The 26,143-nt window shown below is 36.2% G+C and overlaps 1 protein-coding gene across 3 annotated transcripts in view; it reads left to right on the top strand.

Annotated features, from left to right (window-relative positions):
• LOC128864533 (dual specificity tyrosine-phosphorylation-regulated kinase 2) overlaps positions 1 to 26,143 on the top strand; it is a 279,974-nt gene that overhangs the window by 30,657 nt on the left and 223,174 nt on the right. Inside the window, exon 3 of one of the 3 annotated variants that reach the window (XM_054104236.1) lies at positions 20,450 to 20,498. The exons of the other annotated variants lie outside the window; for them this stretch is intronic. The gene's annotated coding sequence lies outside the window, so the exon portion shown is untranslated. The remainder of the gene's footprint in view (positions 1 to 20,449; positions 20,499 to 26,143) is intronic. 3 annotated transcript variants of the gene reach the window in all.

The raw sequence follows: 26,143 nt of genomic DNA, 5'->3' as shown, positions 1-26,143 counted from the left end.
GACCAGCACTTCCGTAATTACGATGAAGTCAAAAAATGGATCGATTCGTGGATTGCGGCAAAACCGACCGAATTTTTCACAAAGGGAATCCGTGAATTGCCAGAAAGATGGGAAAAAGTAGTAGTAAGCGATGGACAATATTTTGAATATTAAATTTGTAACCATTTTACGTCAATAAAGTTTCAAATTTCGAAAAAAAAACCGCACGAACTTATTCATAGTCCATTATTATATATAATTGGCGCGTACACCCGTTTTTGGGTGTTTGGCCGAGTTCCTCCTCCTATTTGTGGTGTGCGTCTTAATGTTGTTCCACAAATGGGGGGGCCTACAGTTTCCAGCCGACTCCGAACGTCAAATATTTTGTATGAGGAGCTTTTTCATGGCAGAAATACACTCGGAGGTTTGTCATTGCCTGCCGAGGGGCGACCGCTATTGGAAAAATGTTTTTTCTTAATTTTGGTGTTTCACCGAGATTCCAACCTACGTTATCTCTGTGAATTCCGAATGGTAGTCACGCACCAACCCATTCGGCTACGGTGGCCGCTTGATAGCTATGGTGAAAAGAGAAAATTTAGGGGAACTTTAGCTCAAACGTTACTTGGGATATGTTTAACACAATTTAGCTTGTGTTAGTGATTTACGAAGAAATCAACGCAGCCGATGCTCATGCCATGGCATTCGTATATCACTAACGCAAGCTAAACACATCCCAAGTGACGTCATCCCATCAGTCGATTCTGTCAAATTCGCTTAGAGCCGAATAACAGCCCTTTACACAGACCACTCCCGAAAAACTTTTCACCATGTGCTTCAGCGGCCCTTTGTTCCTCCCTGGAACCATCTGAAATATTATTTCCCAATAAAGTGAGAAACGCAGGGTGCACCATCTTTTATGTCGGGATGAAAACAGTGAATAACTTTGAAGAAAAAAAGAACCGATTTGTGAGGTTGTTGTTGTTGTTGTAGCAGCATAAACATTTCCCGTGCATACGAGGTATGCTGCTGAAGTGACAGTCCTTGGCCGGATATAAATCCGAGTCGTTCCGGTTACGTATAACCGACTGTCATGGGAAATAAGTGAGGTATTTTTATTTGGTTTAGTTATTTCCAATTTATTAGAACTATTTTTTGAATACAATATCAATCAAGTGGCCACTTTTATTAGCAAATACAAACCACGAACTTTTTTCTGCGTCGATTTCGGTTGTTTCGGTCCATGGTTGAAGTTGTACTGAATTGACGTACCTGGGACCATTGGGAGTAGGATTTCTCACAAGGGTTTTCAATTTGTCCTTGGGCACACTCTCATCATCCCTGACAAGTGGAAAGCAGGGAGAGTGGTCCTGCTACTGAAACCTGGGAAACCCGCCAACCAAGGAGAATCTTATCCTCAGATAACTCTCCTTTCCCCAGTAGTGAAGACACTTGAAGCCCTCCTACTCCCACTCTTCAGGAAACACCTGGCCCCAGCTCCACATCAGCTCGGTTTCCACCACTGCACTCACCGCCATAAACGCCCAGATAAACCGCGAGCTCAACCAAAACCGCCCCAGGGCAAAATCGCAGCAAGGACCTCAAATCGCTTGCCGGCAGCACTTGGGGCATCGACATTTAACGCAATTGGTCGGCCGGTTCTAAACTATGCTGCGCCTGTCTGGTCGCCCGGAACTACTGACACGCAGTGGATAAAGCTTCAGACATGCCAAAATACTGCCATTCGGACAGTGAACGGTTGCCTCCTGATGTCCCCCATTCAACACCTTTACAATGAGGCACAAATGCTCCCTGTAATGGAGCACAACAAACTGCTCAGCAAGCAGTTCCTGCTAGGGTGCTACCGTAGGTTTCATTCATGTAGACATTTGATTGAGCCAGAGCCGCCTCCTAGGCTCGTCAGGAGACACCTACTAAACTATGTCGACGAGATCCAGGACAAAACTGACAGAAATCTACTGGACTAGACAGTGTTTAGACAGTCAGTAAACGACATTCACCGGGAGACCGTCACCTTCTTAAGCTATCGTAATCGGAGTCCAACCACCACCTATTGCAGGCGAAGAGCTCCAGCTTCTCCGTGAGACACGCGTAACACTGGCCCAATTACGTTCTGGATACTGTAGCAGGTTAAACTCCTACTTATCCAGAATTGACCGCGACATACCAAACATATGTCCGCACGACACTAATCACCTTTTCACATGCCCTTTAAAACCTACTCATCTAACACCCTTCTCCCTCTGGAGCTAACTCATCGAAACAGCATGTTTCCTAGGCCTACCTTTAGATGAGCCTGACGAAGACGACCGGTGATTACACCACACTGACGAGGCTTTTATTACTGTTAAAACAACAACAACAACCAGAGAACTGCCCCGAAATTTAGCGAATGAACAACTCAAGAAAACAGTGAGCCATGCAGGTCTCTGACAACAACTAAATTTTTCAGTATATTTGCGCGAGTTACGGCACTTCTCGCCAATAGCCTCTTCGATTTCATGTTTTAACTTTTGAATCGTCTTTGGGTGGGTAGCATAATATTTATTCTCAAAGGCGCGCCACAAAAAATATTTTCATATTTCAAATTTATTTCAAGTAGAATTGAATAAAACGAAGCAATGGTCCAATGGAGTCAAATTCCAACCAATTCCGACTGATATTTCGATTTTCGCTATTATTTTTTATTTTTGTTTTATTTTTACCCAACTTTTTCTAAGCTAAAAATGCAGTATTTTGTAGGTATCTAACCATGAACGAACATTTTAATGCATCACAATTATTATATTGGTTATAAAAATCAACAAAAAAAATAAAAAAATGCATAGCACAAATCCCAAACGTTATTTAGATCACCTTGTACCTCTAATAAAACACCCGTTATGTGTGAGCGTATGATATCAATATAACGAAAGTACTATTCTATGTCAATATGTTCGGTCTAATAAAGGTGTAGCTGACTAATAATTCGAATATTTCCAAACACACCTAATTTTCCGTTTTATTATCAAATTGGAGCATTTGGGTAATCAACACTTCTTATGCGTGTGTGTGTATGTGTGCGCGTGTGTGAGGGCATGTATTGCCGTATTGGCTTATGCGTCTCGCTGCAATTGATATTTATGATATTTGTGCATTTATATTATATCTCGGTCAACCAAGTACGACAATAATTGCGACCCAGTTGAAAATGAGCCTACTAAATAAATTAAAGTATCATTTACTTCCTTCATTACCGATATGACACATGGATTTCTTATAGAGGAATGTGTGCCATCGCATGGAACATAAGTCCGCAATTAGACAGACGCCGGCAAGTGGCTGATAATAAATTGCATTCAGCGTTGCTCAAGCAAAGCAAGCGCCACATGTATGCATGTATATGTGTATGTGTGTATTTTCGTAAAATTGTGTCAATTTATAGAAATTTGGTAATTAGGAACATGAGTTGTAGACATAAAAAGATATGTTAGAGGGCTATTCTCCCAACCTTTCGCGTATACATATGTATGTGTGTATATATTTTGTCATTAAACTCAATAAACCACCAGTGTAATCAAATGCTAACAAAAGTTGCCTCATTTTGTAATATTTCATAGTTTATATGAGCATTTTTTTCTGCTTTTTTTTGACACTTACAATTCGAATACTCCCCAAAAATGTTTCCAGTTGAAGCGAATTTATAATATCTACTTGCATGTCACAGGCCAGCCAAAGAAATATAAAACAGCTGCTTTCAAAGAATAAATTATTCAAATGCATAAGTGCCAGCACACATACACATGCAAGTAGATTCACATACACGTACATCTGCGTATAAACTCTTACGCAGCCTGCGTGCAAGTTGCATCCCGTCAACTTCTTGTGCATGCATGTGTAGGTGCGTGTGTGTGTGTATCTTCGTCACAGCGCATATTCAGACAATTAAAACCATACAATTACATATTAAGCATTTTTTATGGCCTCCATGTTGATTGCCGTTATGTTTTTTTGTTTTTCCTTGCTTAAATGTCGCTTCTCACTAATCACACATCCGAGAAAAATGTGGGAAAAAAAAAAATTTTATGTAAAAAGTTGATTGCCTCATTTCCATTGGTTAAATGCATACTTAGTGTGTTGAAACCCTTAGCATTTGAGTGTCGCGCATTTGTCTTGAGTGTCACAGTTGCGAGCGATTTATGTTGGCTGTGAATGTTGATGGTGACTTAACTTTTAGTTAGGCGCTTTTAGCGGTTCATTGGCGGCTTGCATTTGAAAAATTTATGCAATTTGGATTAAGAGATTTTTATCTAATTAAAAAAAGATTTTTATCTAATTAGCTTAAATGGCTTAAAAATCCAAAAATTTTATGGAATTGAATTTTAAAATGTTAAGTGAAAAATTTTCTAAAAACAAAAATTGTGCTATGAGCGAAATTGCAGGCTCATAGCATCATTTTTGACGTGATAACGTCTTATAATTCGATGTAGCCGGCTGTAAGCACCAATAAATGCGTCGTTACCTTGCCTGAACTACAAGCGAGAGCGCGGAACGAACGACAAAGAGGCGTTCGGCAACGTTCGACATCTGGCTCTCTCCTACTTGAGTAAGCATATATATGTATGTGTATGCGCATTTGTACTTACTATACCTATATAAATTCACATATTTGTATTTGCATATGCCTTCTTCCTGTGTGCATGGTAATGAACCATTTCTCTGTTGAGAATAGGATGATGTTAGGAAAAGTAGGAAATGAAAGGGGGGTTTTCGAGTGTAATGTGTCTTGAAATAGGCAAATCGATGATGTTGCCTCTTAGTGTTGTTGACTTATTAACGTCTGATGCGCAATCAAAACTGAACATATCTTTCATGAATTTGATAAATGTTTCGTCATTTTCACGTTTGTGTAAATGTAACTTGATCAATTCCATTGTGATTCCATTTAACTCCTTCTCTATAACCATACAAAATATCTATCAAACAAATAAAATTAAAATTTACGATAAACTATCGTCAGTAAACCGACTTTACAGACAACCTCTTTTTAAATAAATTATAAAATTTTTTAAAATTTTGAAAGCTCCATATGTAGATTTTTATATGAATATTTACAACTAATTTTACAGAAACACTTTCAGAAATTTTATAATTTCATTTTGACTAATTTTATGTACTGTAACTGGCATAATCAATTAAAATAATATATTTTACAGGGCGTTCATTATGCTAAAGAATCTGGAATGAAAACAAATGTAGAGAACAAACAACGGCAGAACTTTTTATTTTCTATCCTCTTTTTTCACCTTCAAGGTGCATTTCTTTAATTTTTGCCTCAATTTGCCACATTTTATATCTAAAAGGAGGTCTTTATTTCAGTATGGGTAACTTTTTAGACAAATAGCAAAGAAATTTATCTCTTCGAGCAGCTTTCTCAATTAATTTCCAAACTTCGAAGAACTCCATTCGTAATATTGAAATAATTTTAGGTTCCATTCTTCTAAAATATGTAATCACATATATTTTGCTCAGATTTACCAAAATAAATTAGCACATCAATATAAAGTATTTTTTTATTACTAAAAATTATTGAAATTCGTTAATAAATGTAACAACTAAGCAAATTTTCTTGACACTGATAGTGTGTACACAATTCATAGATCAAAATACGAACAGATTTTGTACGCACTTTCTCTGTCAACGTCAAACCATGATCAATGTTATTGTTATTGTCCCTCATTCATTATCACAGCTGTTTTAGCAAACTGTGTTTTAATTGTTATTCTTTTCTATGCACATGCAGCTGTGCACATACATATATATACGCGTACATGTGAAAACATCATTACTTGCACTTTCGGCAAAGACTTAAGCAACGAACTTGATTGGTACAATGACCTTTACACTACATTAAATGCATTAATGCGAATTCGTGCGAACGCGTGCGAAGTCTAAGCTCTTCGGATATGTAAAGTGAGATATTTGAGGTGCAGGATGTGAAAAATACATAGCTATGACAGGTGGTGTAACCTTTTAGAATGGTCAATCTATGAATATACTTATAAAGGCGTAGACGGCCAACTTTATTCATTTGGTCTTTATTAAAAACTGAAACTTATTTTCAACAATAAAGGAATCCAAGCTTACACTTCAGACTTATATTCAAGAATAACAGAAAATGTTAAGAGAATGCCTGTAGTGTTAAGTTAAAGATGTTAGCAAGAGTGGGTGGTTATTAACCACTGGTTAACTATAAAGATAATTAAGAATAGTAATAACAGAGTAATGAAGAGAGAGTGGTGGGTGAGTTCACATACATATATAGAAGCTATAATATTTTTTGCCAAACAAAAACACATCTTATACGTATTCGTTAATGCATTGCAATCAAGAGATACAAATTTTTTTCTTTTTTTTTTTAATAAAACGTATACAATCAAAAGTTAATAAAGTTAAGAAAAACTTTTCAAAAATATGCACTATTGTCAACGTTTCAATATTGCTTGCATTTCAAATATATAATTTTAGTTCCTTCATTTCTGCACGTTAGAAAAATTTCAAAATGTAAGCTTAAAAATGACATTTTGGAATTATCTCAAAATTTCATCTCAAATTTTCTGGTTTCGACGGTCTAAGTTCAATTCTATAATTGACTTCCATTAACGCAAGGCTCACACTATTGTTGCTCTAAAACTGATGTTTTTCAATTTATTCTAACTGCGCAGCTTTGTTAGTATGCCAACAGATGGCACTGAGTTCAAAATTATTGAAGAACAACTCTTCGCTCTGCATATGAGCATCATCGGTTCGTTTTTGTTGCCATGACGTGGCGAGCATAGCAGCAGGTAAGCAGAATCAATCTTCCCTAATATGCAGAAAGTCTTGAAGGTAATAGTCCCGTGAAACGATTACACGCATTCAGATCTTTAAACGCGAGGCACACTGTTGTAGTATTTACCATTCATGTGGGTACCTGGAAGTAAAGCTTCTTGTTCAGCAAGACATTTCTACCAGACAAATTATGATTATACGCCAAAAAGGACTCGTAAGAGGAAGATACAGCACCACATTGAAAATCAACAAATGAAACTACAGCCACAGATGTGTTGACATTTGTCTTTATGATGAGAATACTGCATTTTTCCTCAAGTTAGTGTTAGCCATAATTCATACCTAGCATAAAAGTGCTCGTTATCCAACCATTTCAGCCAAATCTGACCTTCGATCCGGTTCATTAAACAACATTTTTCAAAATTTTTGTTTTGTGCACTTAAACATATTTCTTCACTAATTTCTCTACATTTAACCTATCAAACTAATGAAGCGCGTGGGTTGTCTGTCTAAGCAAACTATGTGTTTTAATTAACTCAGCCAAAGTTCCGTGACATAGGCAGACAAGTTGTAACGCAACTAATAGGTCTATTTATAAGTTCGTGCGGTTTTACAACAGATGGCGTAACTTGATTATTATTCCATCGATCCACATTTCCAAACATTCATTGGAGAGCTACTGTCGTAAGGCACAAACGTCAGTATAAGTTTTTTATTTGAAGCGTAAACAACAATATTTTTACCACACTTGAAAATGTCGAATTTCGTGCCAAATAATGTGTTTTTGCGGGGAATTCTTCTTCATTATTTTAATATGAAGAAAAAAGCAGCCGAAAGTCATCGTATCTTGGTGGAAGTTTATGGTGAGCATGCTCTATCTGAGCGAACGTGCCAGAAGTGGTTTGCACGCTTTAAAAGTGGTGATTTTGGCTTGGAAGACGAAGAACGCGAGGGTGCGCCGCCAAAGTTCATGGATACCGAATTGGAGGAATTGCTCGATCAAGATCCGGCTCAAACGCAAGAAGAGGTTGCAAAAACTTTGGGAGTTGATCAATCAACCATTTCCAAACGTTTAAAAGCCATGGGAATGATCCGAAAGGTAGGCCATTGGGTGCCGTATGAATTGAAGCCAAGAGACGTTGAACGCCGTTTTATGGCATGCGAACAACTGCTTCAACGGCACAAAAGAAAGGGTTTTTTGCATCGAATTGTGACTGGCGATGAAAAGTGGGTCCATTACGACAATCCAAAACGTCGGGCAACGTATGGATACCCTGGCCATGCTTCAACATCGACGTCGGCGCAGAATATTCATGGCCTGAAGGTTATGCTGTGTATCTGGTGGGACCAGCTGGGTGTTGTGTATTATGAGCTACTGAAACCGAATGAAACGATTACGGGGGATGTCTACCGACGACAATTGATGCGTTTGAGCCGAGCACTGCGAGAAAAACGGCCGCAATACGCCGATAGACACGACAAAGTTATTTTGCAACATGACAATGCTCGGCCACATGTTGCACAAGTGGTCAAAACATACTTAGAAACGCTCAAATGGGATGTCCTACCCCACCCGCCGTATAGTCCAGACCTTGCGCCATCCGATTACTATCTCTTCCGATCGATGCAACATGGCCTGGCTGACCAGCACTTCCGTAATTACGATGAAGTCAAAAAATGGATCGATTCGTGGATTGCGGCAAAACCGACCGAATTTTTCACAAAGGGAATCCGTGAATTGCCAGAAAGATGGGAAAAAGTAGTAGTAAGCGATGGACAATATTTTGAATATTAAATTTGTAACCATTTTACGTCAATAAAGTTTCAAATTTCGAAAAAAACCCGCACGAACTTATTCATAGTCCTATTAGATTACAAGTCACTCCAGTTTGGGCGTACTTGTCGGCAGAGCAGGTGTGTTGTTGTATGTAAAGCAATAAAAAGGTGCGTCCAATGCATAACTCAAAAAATAGTCAAAGTCAGCTGCTAAATGCAAGAAACCAATCAGCTAGTCAAGGGTGGAAGTATTGAAATGACACTGAAATGGTATTTCTGTGAAGGTAAAATTCGTAGGTGTTCGTGCAACGGTGATGTATTATAATTAATGCAGTTTTGTGAGAGATTTTGTCAAAAATGTAAATTAGATTTTTTTAATTACCAAACTTGAAAGCCTTTAGAATTGAAACTATTGCAATTAAAATTACTTATAAAGACAACATCAATTTAAATGGCGGTTGGCATTATTCACAATTAATATTGTACTTGTAATTATAATGCGATGTAACTGTAATTACCTTAATAATTTTAAATCAATATAAATACAGTTAGGATTAGTATTAAATACAATTGTAATTATATTTAGCATTACCAATATTATCGCAATTACTAATCCAATTACAATTATAAACACAATTACAATTATCAATACCACTTTAAGTCCAAATATCATTACCAATAACATTAGAATTACGAGTGCAATTATAATTACAACTAATTACAACTATAATTAGAACTACAATTACAATTACCACTGAAATAATCATTATAATTTTATTTAGAACTATATTTAACATTACTATTGCAATTACAATAACAACTATAATTACCAATATCACTACAAGTACAAATACGATTAACAGTGAAATTACAATTATGACTGCAATTATAATTACAACTAACTCTACAATTGGAATTACCAATGTAATTACACTTGTAATTAAGTTAGAAATATAGTTATAAATACAGCTATATTTACCATTACCGTTAAAAGTACAATTACCGTTACCAATTGCAATTTCATTACAATTATAATTAAGTTACGAATACAATTACAAATACAATTACCAATTTCATTACAAATACAATTTCAGTTGCAATTCCTATTACTATTACAACCACCATTTCAACTATATTACAGTAACATGCCATAAAAGTACAAAGCAATAATAAAGCAATGCAATAAAAGACAAAGCGATTACAACCATATAATTGATTACAATTACATTTACAATAATAATGTACATTGTGATTACCATTAGAATTATAATTACAAATACATTTTCCATTAAAATTAATTTAACAATTCTTTTGCAAATAAAATGGCATTAAAAAAAAATTACAAATTAACTTACATTTATAATTACGATTACAAGTACAATTACATTGCCATTGCAAATACAATTACCATTACAATTACAATTGAAATCATAAATACGTTTAAATACGTTGCAGTTAAAATTGCAATTATGATGACTAATTGTGATGGCAATTACATTTACAATAATAATTAATATTGTGATTACCATTACATTCGTAATTACAAATACATTTTCCATTAAAATTTGTTTAATAATTCTTTTACAAATAAACTGGCATTAAAAAAACCATTACTATTTAACTTACATTTATAACTACGATTACAAGTACAATTACATTACCATTACAAATACAATTACCATTACAATTACAACTGCAATCATAAATTCGTTTGATTTACATTAATAAATACAATTATAATTACAATTACAATTACCTTTACATTTACTACTACAATTACAATTACCATTACAATTATTATTGCAATAATAATTACAGTTACATTAGCAACTACATTAATAATTACAATTATAATTACAATTACAATTACCTTTACATTTACTACTGCAATTATGCCCAAATTTTCACGAATTCTATTCCTTAAATTTAAAATTATAAAAGGAATTTATAGGCCGAAGCGACCTGAAGAAGTGCAGTACGTTTTTTTGTAGGCGAAAGTTCACTATTGAATACGAAAACCAAATTTTAATTTTATGGAGAAATGCATCGTCTTGCCTTAACTCAGTTTACATAATCAGGCACGTCTGCTGCTACTCCAGTGCTGAGTGCAGGCAGTTGAACCAGTGCGACACAGTGGCACTGAGTGAATTTCAATCAGGCGAACTCTTAGCTGAAAGTTTTGTAAGCAAAGTGAAGCAAAAAAAAATTAAGAAAATGTTAGTTAATATGCTTTACACACATAAGCTTGCATACAAAATTATGCGTAAATAAATTTGAGAATTTTTTTTTTTTTGGCTTTTTTTCTAAATGCTTAGGTTTGAGATTCTTAAATTGTGTAGAAGAAATTAATTTCCTGATTAAGAAAAAAAGCTAATTAATAACTGTAATAAATATCAAAAATCACAAAAACTACTGATAAAACCAAAAAACAAGTTATTCTATTCTTTGCCTTTTTAGCTCTACCCAAATCTACTTCCTGCGTGCATATGTGTGCGTTTGTTAACCAAAAATGGCATTCGTTTACCGTTTAAAGCCATAAAACGGCAAAACCATTAAATCAGCTACCTTGAATGCATTTTTTCTTAATTCATAAAAAATATACATCGTTCGTTGAAGCAAAGAGTAAAATTGAAAAAAAAAAAAAAAAAAAAAAATTGAATATCCGACAGGGGATTAAAAATTTGTTAATCACTTCCATGGAATTGAATTTTTCATGTGAAAAAAAAGTATTTTTTGTGACTAGAAATTAGCTATCGAGTTTTTGGCGTATATGAATAACTTCTCTGTTGAGCAAAAGCAGCGGAAGAAGAAGAGGTTGACGTAAAATATGAATATGAAGCACTTAAAGAATTTTAAAGTAAAAAGTAAAAAAAAAAAAAAAATTATATACAAATAAAACGGAACTTTAAATTAACGGAAGCAGCCACTGAACTTGTAGATTGTTGCAACTAAAAAAAATTATAATATAACTGCTGAAAGAAAAAAATTCAAAACTTAAAAAAAATGAAAAAGGTATGAATATATGAGTGGAAAGGTTTTAAAAACAACGCTGACAGGAAGACAAATGCGCTGTGCGCTACCTCTTGTCAGGCCAACAGGTTTTCTCTCAAATGCTCCTTTAAGTGTACTCGAAACGATCAACTCATACCTACATAAGTGGCGCACCTACGTATACAAGTCATATAGAAATTTATAGCATAAAGTAAATAAAACCTGCAAGCCCTGCAGGAAATGGCCTGGACACGAGTTCTTCGAATAAACACTACTTCTAAGTTATCCAAAGAATCAATGAGCACACCATTGACACTTGCAAATGCAACGCTCATGTTGTTGCTATATGTGAAATGATCGTGCAGAGTTCGGCTGCCGAATCTCACAAGTGACGTGGCGGCCAAAGTTTCTCACACAATTTTGTTTTTCACCATAGCTAAGTAGCAAACATGGTAATCTATCATACTTGATCGCCAAACTCACCATTTGCCTCTTCTTAAGTTGCAGGAGAGACAAACAGTTATAAAGAAAAGAGGTAAAAAGTTTATATGAGACGCTTCTTAATAAGTCATCATAGTCTCTTATATGAGGGCACTCTTGTATTTACTTATTTTCAGCTCAATGCGGGGACCGTATGGTTCATAAGACCTCTGATTGAGTTTCATAAATCTGATGAGAATTTTAGGAAATGGAATTAGAAATTAACTGTTAAATGGGAATGGAAACCTATTTAGCAAACTTTCACATTGCGTGATCTATGTAACAGACTCAGATTTGGACTTAGGCGAAAATATTTTTTATAACAGAAGCTTGTAAAATAGCCCTGGTCTTGAGACAGCTCATTACAATCACTCAGAGCTCTCGGCTCTGTATTAGCTAAAGTAGACTTCTGTGGAAGATTTTTGTACTTGGCATATTGACGACGGCAAGAACCACAGGCGATGAAATAATGAACTGTATGAGCTTTACGCCGAAATAGGCATAGTGCAGCGTATAGGGATCGAGTTGCTCCGCTTAGGACCTCATTTATACTGTTCACTAGACAGGGCTAGTTTACTGCGGCACGACACTAACCACCTTTTCACATGCCCTTTAAAACCTACTCATCTAAAACCCCTCTCCCTCTGGACCCAACCCGTCGAAACAGCATGTTTCCTGGGCCTACCTTTAGAGAAGCCAGGCGAAGACGACCGGTGATATACCCTCCACTGCCGGGGCTTCTATTACTGTTAAAACAACAACGACCTCATTTCGTCCGAATGGATACAAATGCTCCGGCTCTGAAAGTATTCGATACGGTACCAGCTGGTGGTAGCCAGGTGGAGAATGAGAAACTCCTCCCTTGCATAAGAAAGATTAGGTGAAGAAGAACTTGACTTCACTTGGCTTGACCAGCTGGCGTCGGTTAGCACGGTGGTCATTGAGGTTTATTTTGATGTTCTGTTACTTCCTGGCTTGTAAAATAGTATAAGCAGTTACTAATACAGATGACGTGTCACCATAGCATTCATAGCACTGATATAGCCGATGAGCTGGAGCTAATCGAGTTAGCCCTAAATAATTCCCTCAAAGGTAGATGGTATTTCTTTCTGAAAACACCAAAAATCCTGCAAGGCAGTGTTTGTCCTTTCTACAGCGCTAAACATCCCTTAGCCATCACTTAGACTAATACTCGGAATATGCAGACTATTTGGGCTTTAACCCTACGCTGGACACATTTTTTAAAACCTTCAGTTGGGCACCCGAGTTTGATTATAGAAGATACATAATAAGGTTTTATTCATAAATCCATAGAAAATTAAATTTTAGATAGTTACTTGGAAGCTCAAGTCGTTAACTATAGTAGAAATATGTTAAATTCATGTCCAAAGTCGAAAAAGACTGGCCAGAAAAGTCAACAACAAGGACTAGGTTGAGGTTCTTGGAAAGAGATTATTTTGTTTGTCCGCTGGATAATGAAAATATATAAACTAAGTATTTGATCCTTTTATTCCTGTATAGAACATAGTGCCGAAATTTTTAAATAGGAAGCTCTTTTACGCAGCTCATTTAGATATTAGGCTCATGAGTTATTGGATTTATAGCCGCTCGGTATGTCAACGAACTAACCAACTAAATAGAATTTTAGTGTCTTATGCATCATTTGTTTTTGTATGTTGGGATACACTACAATTTGGGAGCTATAACTAATGTGGTGATTTGTCTTTTTAGCCACTCAGATGGCTGATCTTCTTTGGTCTTTTGGTCTGATCGGTCTTTGAATAAATCATTTCATCGTAATCCTGTTGAGAATTGCAGACATGCATGCTAGGTGCATGAAATAACTGGTTTATAAATATTGGGTTGGGGAAAAAGTAATGTCGTATTTTGTCAATTGAGCGCGACATTTAAACATATCTTGCGTTGTACTTATTGCACAGTAAACGGCGATTTGAAGACGACAATCTGTACTATAAGTGTCTCTTTGACGGTGTTGTGATCGTATGTTTCAGTCTTAAGTTATAGCGCCTCAAAGATGGAGTCCACCAAGCAAGAAATTCGTCATATTTTACGTTTTTACTACCTTAGAGGTAAAAATGCAACGAAGACGGCGGCAAAAATTTGTGAAGTTTATGGGCCTGATACTGTAACGATTCGCACAGCACAGCGTTGGTTCGATCGATTTCGTTCTGGTGAGTAGATGTCGAAGATGCACCCCGTTCTGGTATGCCAATCGTCGTAGAGACTGATAAAACCGGTGAAATTATCCAAAGAGATCGGCATGTGAGCATTCGCTTGATTAGTCAGGAACTAGGTGTACCGTTTGGAACCATTTGCAGAAGATAGGATTCCAAAAAAAGCTAGATGGTTGGGTGCCACACGTGTTGACGCAAAAAAATCTCTTGGACCGAATCAACGCTTGCGATTCTCTGCTAACACGCAACGAACTTGACCCATTTTTGAAGCGGATGGTGACTGGCGATGAAAAGTGGATCACGTACGACAACGCCAAGCGAAAAAGATCGTGGTCGAGTAGTGGCGAGCCGGCCCAACCATCGCTAAGCCCAGATTGACCGCCAGGAAGGTTTTGCTGCCTATTTGGTGGGGTTGGAAGGGAATTATTCACTATGAGGGGGGGTTTTATAAAGGGGGGATAATGAAGTTGCCTTCTAAATGGCGACAAGTTGGCGAACAAAACGGGTCATATTTGACATGAATCGGATAATTCGAAGTGCATTAAATAAAGCGCTAAATTTCGATCACAAATAAGACATTTCTTTTTCCCCAACCCAATATATACTTCTTCCCTCTTCTTTTCCTCTACATATCCAACGCACAAGTAACCAAGAGCCACTGTTCGTTCCCACAGGGTATCCATGAATTTCTGTATATGTATGCGTGTGCGCGCTTTCACATACAAATTTATTTTCCTGTTTTTTACTCTGTTTTTCCTTTTTTTTGTCTGGATCTCCTACGCCTTTTCCTTGCGTGTTGCTGAATGGGGTTGACTCTGGTAGGCAGATAATCATAAATCCATACTTCCAACTTCAATTCCAGCTTCAGCAGCAACTTCAATTTAGTTCAGTCGCAGTTTCACCGACCTTTTGTCTGTTTTACTTCTTCTTTTTATTTTCCTCCTACCCACATTCGGTGTGCAACCGTAGCTACTACGGCAGGTTTGCCGTCGGTCAACACAACTGCCGCCGTCGCGACTACTTACTTACTGCCTTTGTTCTCGCCACTTCACTTTGCAACAGGAATGCCATCAAAGAGATACTTTTCTGCTGATTTTTGCAACTTTTTGTAGCCGCTCCTTTGTTGTTGCCTGTTTGTTGCCAGCACAAAAAAGTGCTGAAGTGCATCAATAGTTTGGCAGCTGAGTTGAGCTGCTGCATATTCATGGATAGCCTCGCTAATGGCAAGCATCGTTGAGATATCAGTGGCAAGAGACTGAACGAAGTTGTTTACTAAATCAATCAGGGAGTTGAAGAGATATTCCCTTTGCGCGCTGCTTGAAGTTATTGAATGACTCGAAGATACTTCAATGGGTGCATAATTTTATGTAGGATACGTTTGAGGAGTTCAAAAAGTACGGAAAGGAAGAGCTTGAAAGTACCAAGCAGGAAGAGTGAAAAGTCTTTATGGCTGTTACTGTGGATGTATATCTGCATTATCCAATTATAATAAATATTCAAATAATAAAAAAAAGCAAATTAAGAGGGGCAAATTTCGAAAAACTATTGCAATGATTTTGATTTTTATCACTGAAGTAGAAATTTAACCTAAGGGTCGGTCAATATGATGTGCCAGAGTGCAATTGCTATTAGAAGAGCAAAAGCTAACCAGGTATGTTTTTTTTTGGTTGTCTTGTTACCCTGCTGAAGTAAATGCACATAGGAATTGCTTATAACAGGGTATCAGATAATTATGCGCAAGCTTTTTCCAATATGTTAGACTAGGGTAGATTCCGAAAGATTACACCAGCATTACCTGAGTCCCTGTTTTGAACCCATTTTGCTGCCATGCTATTCAAAAGTATCTCTTCTATTCAAAAGTGCTTGCAAATCTGAGCAGTTACCTAATTTCGCCTGTTTTGAATTTTATTTTAATCCCTCTCAGCATTTTGAGCGAAGTTTTTTCGAAACTTGAAGAACACCCCCCGATCTCACAACTCGAGCAAATCTTGGGCGACTGACTTGCAATTTTAAATCCTTATGCACGAATAAATTTTGAATGGAAAGATTTTCTGCAAACTACATAGTTTGTTTTTCAAGTATTTTTTCGAACATTTTTTCGAACTTTTTTTTTTAATACTGAAAGTTTTTCTGAACGCTAGTCGGCTTTGAAAATAAATCAGTGAATTTTTTTTTCTTTTTGATACATTACAAGGTTTTTGATAAATACTTTTCGCAGGATTTTTTTGTTTTGAAAATTTGGAACTTTTTTTATGAAAACGGGCCGTTTTTGAAATTAGACGAATTATTTTGTTGGGTAGAATAGAGAGATTTTGATAATCGATTTTCGGAAATTTGTTTGTGTTTTGATATTTTTCTAGAAATTAGCCGTTTTTGCAATTAAATGAATGGATTGTTTCCGTAGACTAAATAGTTTTTTTGATAAAAAATGTGCAGACAATTTCTTTTTAGTTTGCCTTTAGCTTTGTTTTTTTGTTTTTTAGAAAACCAGCCGTTTTTCCAATTAAATTAATGCATTTTTTCATTAGATTACAGTTTGTTTATAATTTCAAAGTATTTTGGTTTATTTTAATATTTGAAATCTTGTATGAAAACTTCGCGTTTTTGTAATTAAATTATTCAACTTTTTCGGATGTTTTTGACGTGATAACGTCTTACAATTCGATGTAGCCGGCTGCACGCACCAAAAAATGCGGCGTTATCTTCCTCAATCGTCGTTACCTTGCTTGAACTGCAAGCGAGAGCGCGGCACAAACGACAAAGAGGCACAATCGGCCCCCGCGTTCGGCAACGTTCGACATCTGGCTCTCTCCTACTTGAGTGTACTTTACAGACAACCTCTTTTTTATAACAAAATTTTGGTCCATTTTTTTTTTACAGTAAATTTTTTTCTGAAAACGGGCCGTTTTTGCAATTATATGCGTGAACTTTTTCTATGGATTACAGTTTGTTTATAAAAAAATTACGAACAATTGTTTTTTCTGAAAACGAGGCTTTTTGGTATTAGATCGTCAGATTTTTTCGGTAGTTTTCTATAAAAAATGTTTGGACCATTTTTTTTTTTTTGTTTTATTTTCTAAATTTTTTTTCGGTATGCGAGTCGTGTCTCCAATTAAATGAATGAACTTTTTCCATAGATGACAGTGAGTTTATAATCGAATGGATTTTATTATTATTTTTTTTTTAACTTTTGAAATTTTTGTTTGAAAACAAGACGTTTTTAATTAAGTGAATAATATTTTCGTATTTTTTTAATATTTATTTAACAAAAATATTGAGACCATTTTTTTAGTTTTGAATTTTTTTTCTGAAAGCAAGGTGTTTTTGCAGTTAACTTAGAGAACTTTTTTCTATTTGTTTGAAAAATTTTGAAAATTTGAAAAGAATGTCGAAGGATTTTTGGTTGGTAGAATTTTTTATTTTTTTCCTGTTTCTGCAAATGTCGAAGTATTTTTGTTTTGTTGAAGTTTTTGATTTTTTTTCTGTTTCCGCATGTGTGCGTAACTGTTTCGGTTGTTTTTGATATTTTTTAATTTTGTATTTTTTTCTGAAAACGGTCCGCCTTTGCAACTAACATTAACTAGAGCTCTCCACCTAACAAAATTGATAAGGTTCAACCAAACACGGCAAGAAAAATGTCCTCATTACTACCCTCTGGACACAAGAATTCTTCTTTTGCATGGCACGATTTGTTGCTTTGTGTATAAGTTGAGTTGACGGTCAAACCAATTAGGAAACATCAAATTGGGGAGTCCTACCTCTGCCGTTTTCACCAGACATTACCCCTTCTGATTGTCATCTGTTCCGGCGGAAGACAAATAAGCTATCGAAGGCGCACTTTATATCATTTGGAAATATTAGAAATTTTATCGATTCGTGCGAACTTTACAAAATTAAGACTTTTTGTGATTTGGTACGGAAATGTTACCTGGAAGATTGGAAAAAGTAGTGGCTAATAATGAACAAAGCTTTAAAGAAAAGTAAACGCCCAATTCTTGTATATCCATAAATGGTTTCTTTTAATTGAAAAACGGCGGAAGCTTATTTGTACGTCTAATATTGTTTGGAAAAAAAAAAAAATAAACAAATAAAAAAATAAATATAAATAATACTAATTATAATAAATTGAAAAAATTATAAAGTACTATAAAGAACCCTTTTTAGAATTCGGATTTATTTTTCTGTCTGGCTGAACTAAATTCCAAAAATATGCATACTACTTTTTCCACTGTTGGTTGGTTGGTTTAAGGGTGACCCCGCATCGGAGTGCCACATAGACCGCAAGTTGGGTCCGTTGTGTTGCCCTAGAGCTCATTATGTTATATGATTTCCCCACCTAACCGAGATTTTTATTGTAGATTTTGGTCAAAGATATTAATTCGTTTCGAGAATTTGATGAGAGATTCGATTTTCAGGTTCGAGAGTACTGAACTTCTGGCTAGGCCGGAACAACTGCACAGCAAATGCCTGCTCGATACTTCCTCATCTTCGGCCTTGCAGTATCAGCACAGGTCGTTTTGAAAAACCCCGAGCCGACATGCATGAGTGCCCAAAAGGCATTGGCCGGTGATAAGAGATATAATATGCCTTAGTTCGTGTTTCGAAAGACTTATAAGGGTTTTTGTCTGTTTCAGATTGTAGAATGGCCAGATTTGTCTGGTCGTAAAGCAAGTAGTTTCCACTCGCCACCTCCGATCAGCAATGCTGTGAAATTCTCGATCAATGAGCAATTTGCATGTTGCGAGCGGAATGTGGATTGTGGGTAAGTTACTAACATTTGATTGCGCAGCTCCAGCTCTTGCGAGCTCATCAGCTTTGCAGTTACCTTCGAATCCACTGTAACTTGGACAGAATTCTGAACACTTATCTCGTTAAGAGATAAGAGACGGGATCGAACCACATCTGAGTGGGTATAAGAGGAGCTGAGTGCTCGAACGGCCGCTTGACTGTCGGTGAAAAAGCGGATATCCTCTAGTGATATTCTATTTTCTAAGAGAGTTTTCGCAGCATACCAGATAGCGCATACTTCCGCTTGGAATACGCTACAGTAGTCGGGTAATCTAAATGATAGATTGATGTGAGGGGAATTGGAAAAGATTCCAAATCCCACTTTACCGTCTTGTTTTGAACCATCTGTATATATAGTCAGAGGGCCATCGATTTCGGTTAGATTTGTCTTCCATTCTTCCCTAGTTGGGAGTGAACAGGAGAATAACAAGCGGGGTGATGGAAGACTTACATGATAGTCTATGTCGGAAGAGATAACAGTGTTCCTGTTTCCACTGTTACTCTGATCTAACTCTGTCTGAGGTCTAGTAATTAACATTTTATTATGGGAGAAAGCACTCGAAATAGTTACGCCCTCTAAGAAGTCACAAGTTTTTCATTTAAGGGGGAAGACCTCTGTGAACGCGTGAAAATTAAGTATTTTCATAATTTTTTTTTTTATATATTAAGTAGGAATGATTATTTGAGGATCGGGCAAATTATAATTTATTTAATATATATTCAACTATATTGACACAAATTTTAATTCAAAAATATTATTGTAAAAAATTACAATTGTTACTAATAGTAATGCAGTGACGTCATAAAAAACTGATGCACTCTGATGGCCACGATACAGCGGTGAAAAATCATCTGAAAGCAAAAAACCAAAAAAAATTCTATACGTCAATGGCTATCGTCGTACGTGGCGTTTTTTTTTTATTTTTGTTTTTTTTTTTTAGAAAATGGGGCAGGTTTGAAAAATAAGTTTGTGTTTTTACCCTGTTTTTGTTTTCGAAAGGCTTGAAAAAATATTAATTTTTGGAATATTTAAAAACGGCTATGTACGACTGTAGCCAATACATGTACAAAACTAAAAAAAAAGTACGTGTTCAGAAAAGTCGTTTTGAGAAAAACGCGCGTAAAGTTTTCATTGGCGGCGCTCAGTGAGAGCGCTCAGATTTTAAGTTACAATTTTTGTACATATTTTTGAATATATCTACTTTAAGAAAATGCAAGAAAAAAACCGATTTTTTTTTAAATCAAAGTGGTGATTATGAAAAGGGGGAATTTAAGGAAAAAAAAAGAAAAAATAATAGTAATTTTTAGTTCCACTAGTCTTAAGATAAAGGCAAAAACCTTAACGTATATAAACCTAATAAATTCGTTGGAAAATATTTTTTCTTAAAAAAAATTCTTCTCTTTTCTTTCAGGTAAACACAGCTCTTCTTGAATAATTGTACAAAAACACGCTAATATAATGTGAGTATTTATTTGGAATAATGGCAAAGTACCGTGGAGTAATTTTGGATAGTAAACTATCATGGAAGTACAATATATTTAAAAGAGGAAGAAAAAGGCCAGCTACGCACTATACGCATGTAAAAAGATGCTGGGAGTTACATGGGGTCTATCTCCTGCTATAATGTATTGGTGCTACTCAGTCATAGTAAAGCCAATATAGTAATATTGTGGACTGCGCTAAGAAAACCGACATATAAAAAGCCTATCGAAAGTAGTGCAACGTCTTGGTGCACTTTGCACAACAGGTGCATTGAGAACTACGCCAACGGCAGCGCTTGAAAGAATACTCAACTTGTCACCGATTGATATTGCGGCGGAATGCCTAGCACCTAAACCCGCCGTAAGACTCAGCGCGACAGGCGAATTTGCTTGTAAAACATTCGGGCATAGCTCAATAGGCAATAGTTATAGAGTCCAAATGGACTATATGACTCCGCAATGCAATTGGGTGAATAAATTGCGAACAACAATAGAAGAAGAGGGGTGGAAAAAAGGCATGAAACCTAATCCAAATACTCTTAATATATTTACCGTTGGCTCGAAAATGGTAGACGGAGTAGGGGCAGGTATCTATTGCGTAGACCTTGACATCAGGCAGCCATTTAAGCTTCCTGACCACTGTAGTATCTTTCAAGCAGAAGACTTTGCAGTAGGAAAGGTTGCAGAAATAGCAACCGCAAAGACATCAAACAACTCCAAAATAAATATATGTATACGTTGACAGCTGCGAGAAAGGCAATAAATTCATATGAAATTTCATCTAAAAATGTTCTAAAAAGCAGGGAAGCCTTAGAAAGATTAGTGAAGAAGCGAAGAGAGGGAAACGCTAGAACAGCTTCTATGTTACTGTCCTGCATTAGCTAGAACCAGATTAAAAAATAGAAGTTAGAAAACCTCTTGGGGATACAGCCCCAAAGTTTACTTAGATTCGCAAAGGACGCAGATGTATCACAAGATGTCTACTACAAAGAAACGTAAGGTTCTAGCTCCATCTGGTAACACTAAGGATCAATAGGTCTATGTGATGGCTCTCAGCCAGCCAGGTCAACCTAACCTAACCTAATGAGAATTTTCAAAAAAAAAAAAAAAAACAAACAAAAAAAATTCCAGTAGAAATTCTTTAATAAAATTGCAAGTGAGAAATGCGCCTTTATTCTACTATGTATTTCTCATAATATTTTTCTCTTCACACATCTTTCAAGCCACCATATTTGGTACGCTTTCTTTATATTTCCCTTATCTTCCTATGTTTTGTTTGCTTTTTGCTCTTAAATCGCCTTTCAAGTTCTTCAAACCACCTTTAGCACACTTCTGTACATACTTACATTTGGTGTTCTTCAGCAATTTAACAAAAAAAAAGTTGTACTCCCAGTTTCGCGTCGTAGCTGTCTTTGTTCAGCAGATAATTTGCTTTACCCGCCCATTGTTGGTGTCTTGAAAGTACTTGCAACCGGTCAGCCAAATGCTGAAGTGGTCCTCAAAACCAGTTGCCAAATGCAATTCGTTCATTTGTTTGTTTATTTCTTCTACTTTTCAACAATTCGTTGCATTCGTTGCAATGCAGTTGTCCAGCTGATTAGTGAGATTCTGGTTTTTCCCTCTTACACACATACACGTACATATATGTATATTTCTGTGAATGTGTACATACATACAAAGGTGTGCGCTTATAAAAATACCTGTTTGCTTGTGTACTGCTGCAAATGAACCTTCGATATTTCCTTTAGAACTTGTTTAGCTTTCAAATTGCTTTGGTTTAAAGGGCGATTTTAATTGCCTATCGTAAAGAGTGACACTTTTTGCAATGTAAAATATGTAAAATTTGCAGTTAAACTTTATAATATACTAATGCACCGGAAGTTAGAAAAAAACGAGTGTGTAATCACGTTTAGCTTGACAAAAGTGAGCTTAAATAACAGGGAAAAATCCGCAAATTGAAAAGTGAAGAGCTCAACAGAATTTAGCTCATTAATTTGCAGAGTAGTGTAAACTGAACTTATTTTTAAAATTTCTTTCAAGATACTTAAAACAAATATAAATTTAACTAAAATCACGAAATTAACTTGAACTGATGTTTATAAATGAATTAAAAAGTGATATAAATAAAAAAAGTGTCTCCGCTTTGAGCAAAAGTTCGCTTCCTAAGTCTTTCCTTTGCCGGAGCTGAGGAGTTTTGGTTGTTGCTGATGGACATCACTTAATAAACGACACAAAGCAATTAGAGGAATAGGAATTGCAGATTAATGCGGAAATCCGGTTCAATCAAGACGATCCAAAAAATCGATTGGTGTAATTTCAAAAGCAACTGGTTTTGAAAAAAAATTTCGAAATTTTCTAAAATAAAAATTATTTTTTTTTTTTAAATTTATAAATAATATATCGAAAAAATGTATTTCTCTATAATACTAGTTTCCGGAAAAATGCCCAAATTAAAAAAATAATGGTTTGAAAATTTTTTATAAAAAAATATGATTATAAAAGAAAAAAAACATCCATATTTCCATGGAAAATTTAATAGTGAATATACCTGTAGATCTTAAATTTCAAACCAATCGGGAGGAAAAAAAAAAGTTAAAATTTACAAAAAAAAGTGGGTGTAGCGTAGTACACATAACAGAAGTGAAACTTTCAAGGCAGACAAAGAAAGAGGGAGAGACCCGAGAGAGAATGAGAGTGAGAGAGAGAGAGAGAGAAAGAATACATACCTAAATAAATTCACAACGATTGCAGAGAATACAAATGGACAAAATTTACCAAAATAATACACGTGGTATAGCAACTGCGTATATATAGCGTCTGTCGCCAACGCGTACTGCCACAGCACGCACAATACGATCTGTGGTATTTTAACTACACGTTGCTCTCTATCGCTTCGATGTAGGGGACGTTCAGGGACGAACTCGAATTTCCCTACCATGAACGCAAGCTACGCTCTCTTGCTTCCCTGCGAATTGTCTGCCGTTCTGAAGTAGCTTTGTTTTGGTAAACTTCAGCGTACTCTTTTGCCATTAAGTTTATTGGGAGCAGACCCGCAATAACCATAATGGCGTCTTCGGATACCGTTCGAAACGCGCAGCACACTCTGAGGGCACTCAGTCGATACACTGATTTCATACAACTCACATATGAGCTGTAATTAGTTGCTTCCGCCCATGCTGGAGCTGCATACGATGATACCACGGTATTAAGTAGTCTCCTGCGGTTTTGCCTAGGACCTCTAGTGTTCATCATTATGCGCGTCAGTGCTGTTACTGCCTCTGCCGCTTTGCTGCTCGCGTATGATAGGTGATCTCTGAAGTTCAGCCTATGGCCGATTATTACGCCCAGGTATTTAATGAACGGCTTCGATCCTATGGTACCCACCACTATGTATGCTGACTCCACCTTCTTTCTGCTGCTAATGAGCACTGCTTCCGTCTTATCATCCGCAAGAGTTAGACCGTTCTTGCGCAGCCATTCTTTTACCATGCCGACAGCCTGGTTGCAGGTTGCTTCAGCGTGGTGGAGTACTTTAGCTTCGACCATAACACCGATATCGTCAGCAAACCCTATAACTTTTTACCCTGGGCGTAAACTGAGACGTAAGACTCCGTCATACAAAATATTCCACAGCAAGGAACCGAGGACTGAGCCTTGTGGAACTCCGCCAGTTATTTTAAATTCCCTAACACCCGCATCGGTATTATAGCAGAGAGTTCTGTCAGTGAAATAACTGACAATAATCCTGCGTACATACGTTGAAACCTGGAAGCAATCAAGCGCCATCAGGATCTGGTTGCAGTTTGCGGTATTGAAGGCGTTCTTTACGTCTAGCGGTGCCATTAGGCAGTAGTCCTTGCTACCGTATAACCACCGAATTCCTTCGATTGCCTTCTGCGCAATGGTTTTAACCGCAGCTACAGCATCTGTGGTTGAGCGAGCCTTAGGGAACCCGAATTGTGAGGATGATAGACCGCCTGCGTCATCAATAGCAGCCTCAAGCTCTGCTATAGTAATATGGGGTTGGAGCTGTACGTTTACGCGTCACTCCCTTTCTCTCTCTGTTATATTCTAACGCCTTGTATATAATGTATATGACTTAGATTAGAGCCTTAGCGTAGGAGTAGGAGAAAAGACGAAGGACCGCACAAACGGGAGACGTGAATAGCCTAAAGTGTATCTAAGATATATATAAGGTATAGCTGTCTCTCTTTTTTTTCATCTACGTTATATCTTTTTTCTCTCTCGCGGAACGAAAATGCCCAAAACGTTGCATGGCCTTGAAATTTTATTCTGCATTATCGCTCGTCCATCGACGCCGAAAGAGTTTCACTTAAAAAAATTTCATAATTTCAAAAAAAAAATTAAAAAAAAAAAATTTAAAAAAAAAAATTTGAAAAAAAAATTTCAAAAACAAAAAAAATTTCAAAACAAAAAAAATTTACCCATGATTGTTTTTAAAAACATTATGTAATATATCCAAAAAATCAATTCCTTTAATTGTAAAAACGACTCGTTTTCAGAAATATTTCAAAACAAAAAAATTGTTTTAAAATTTTTTATAAAAAATTTGATTATAACGAAAAAGACAATCCATACTTCCATGGAAAGTTTAATTCTGAAATATAGACTTAAAATTTCTATCCAATTGAGTACGATTTGTTCGAGTTCTTAGTTCAGCGGACAGGAAATTTTAAGAAAAATGCATTAAAAGGACTGATAGTGGCTGCGGCAATACTTCTAATTAAAGTATTTAGGTATTTTCTCTATCATAATCAATTGAATGTGGCATTCTATGCTATAAAGGTGCATTCTAAGCCAACAAAAATAAATATTTTTTTTTTAATTTTAACGTTGACTCCACAAAAAGTGGAATGTTTCGCTGGCAAGAGGCGTACAACCCAAAACCTTTTACTAAATCTAAAAGACCCTCAATTGCCAACATCAGTCTATCGGTGATTGAAAACAAGTTATGTATATGAATAGGCGAATTCAAAATAAATAGACATTAATGGGGGAAATATTTTGAATTTGCTTCTGAAATTTTGAGGACACATTCTTGGATAGTTTGACAAGACATTTATGCAAAAAAAAATCGATTGTTTTGAAGCCTCTAAAGCAGGCCCCCCCTTAATTTCTTTGCTTCATTCAATAACTTCAGATATTACCCTTATCCAATAAGCTGGTATAGAATTTCTTGAATAAGAGGATAGGATAGAGTTAATATCGCCGGAATGCCCATTCTGCCTTGAAATACGTTGCCTGCTTAGTTGCGCTACCTCAATGGACATCTCTCATGTACCACTTACGCCCCTCAGCAACTCAATCCATATTTTTTTTTTTTTAACGCCAGAGATAATGAGCAGACTACCATTCAAGGTCTTTACAAATTTTCATAAAATCGAAAATAATGCCGTCCATATAATTATCACCATCAAAAAAAAAAAATTGTATAGGTTACACCCACATTTACAAATGTGTTGCTCAAGCTTGCCTTAAAATGCAAAGAAAGCTATGGAAAAATGCTAATAAACATTGAGAGTTGAAATGTTTAGGCACAAAATGAATGCCTACTTAAGCGCAAAATAGTTTTTCAAATTCTCTTTTAGCGCGCATTCGTCACT

The sequence above is a fragment of the Anastrepha ludens genome, chromosome 5 (assembly GCF_028408465.1).
Source record: "Anastrepha ludens isolate Willacy chromosome 5, idAnaLude1.1, whole genome shotgun sequence".
In the NCBI taxonomy this organism is placed as follows: Eukaryota; Metazoa; Arthropoda; class Insecta; order Diptera; family Tephritidae; genus Anastrepha; species Anastrepha ludens.
The sequence above is the reverse complement of the archived record's forward strand: the minus strand, read 5'-3'. Positions and strand labels throughout refer to the sequence as shown.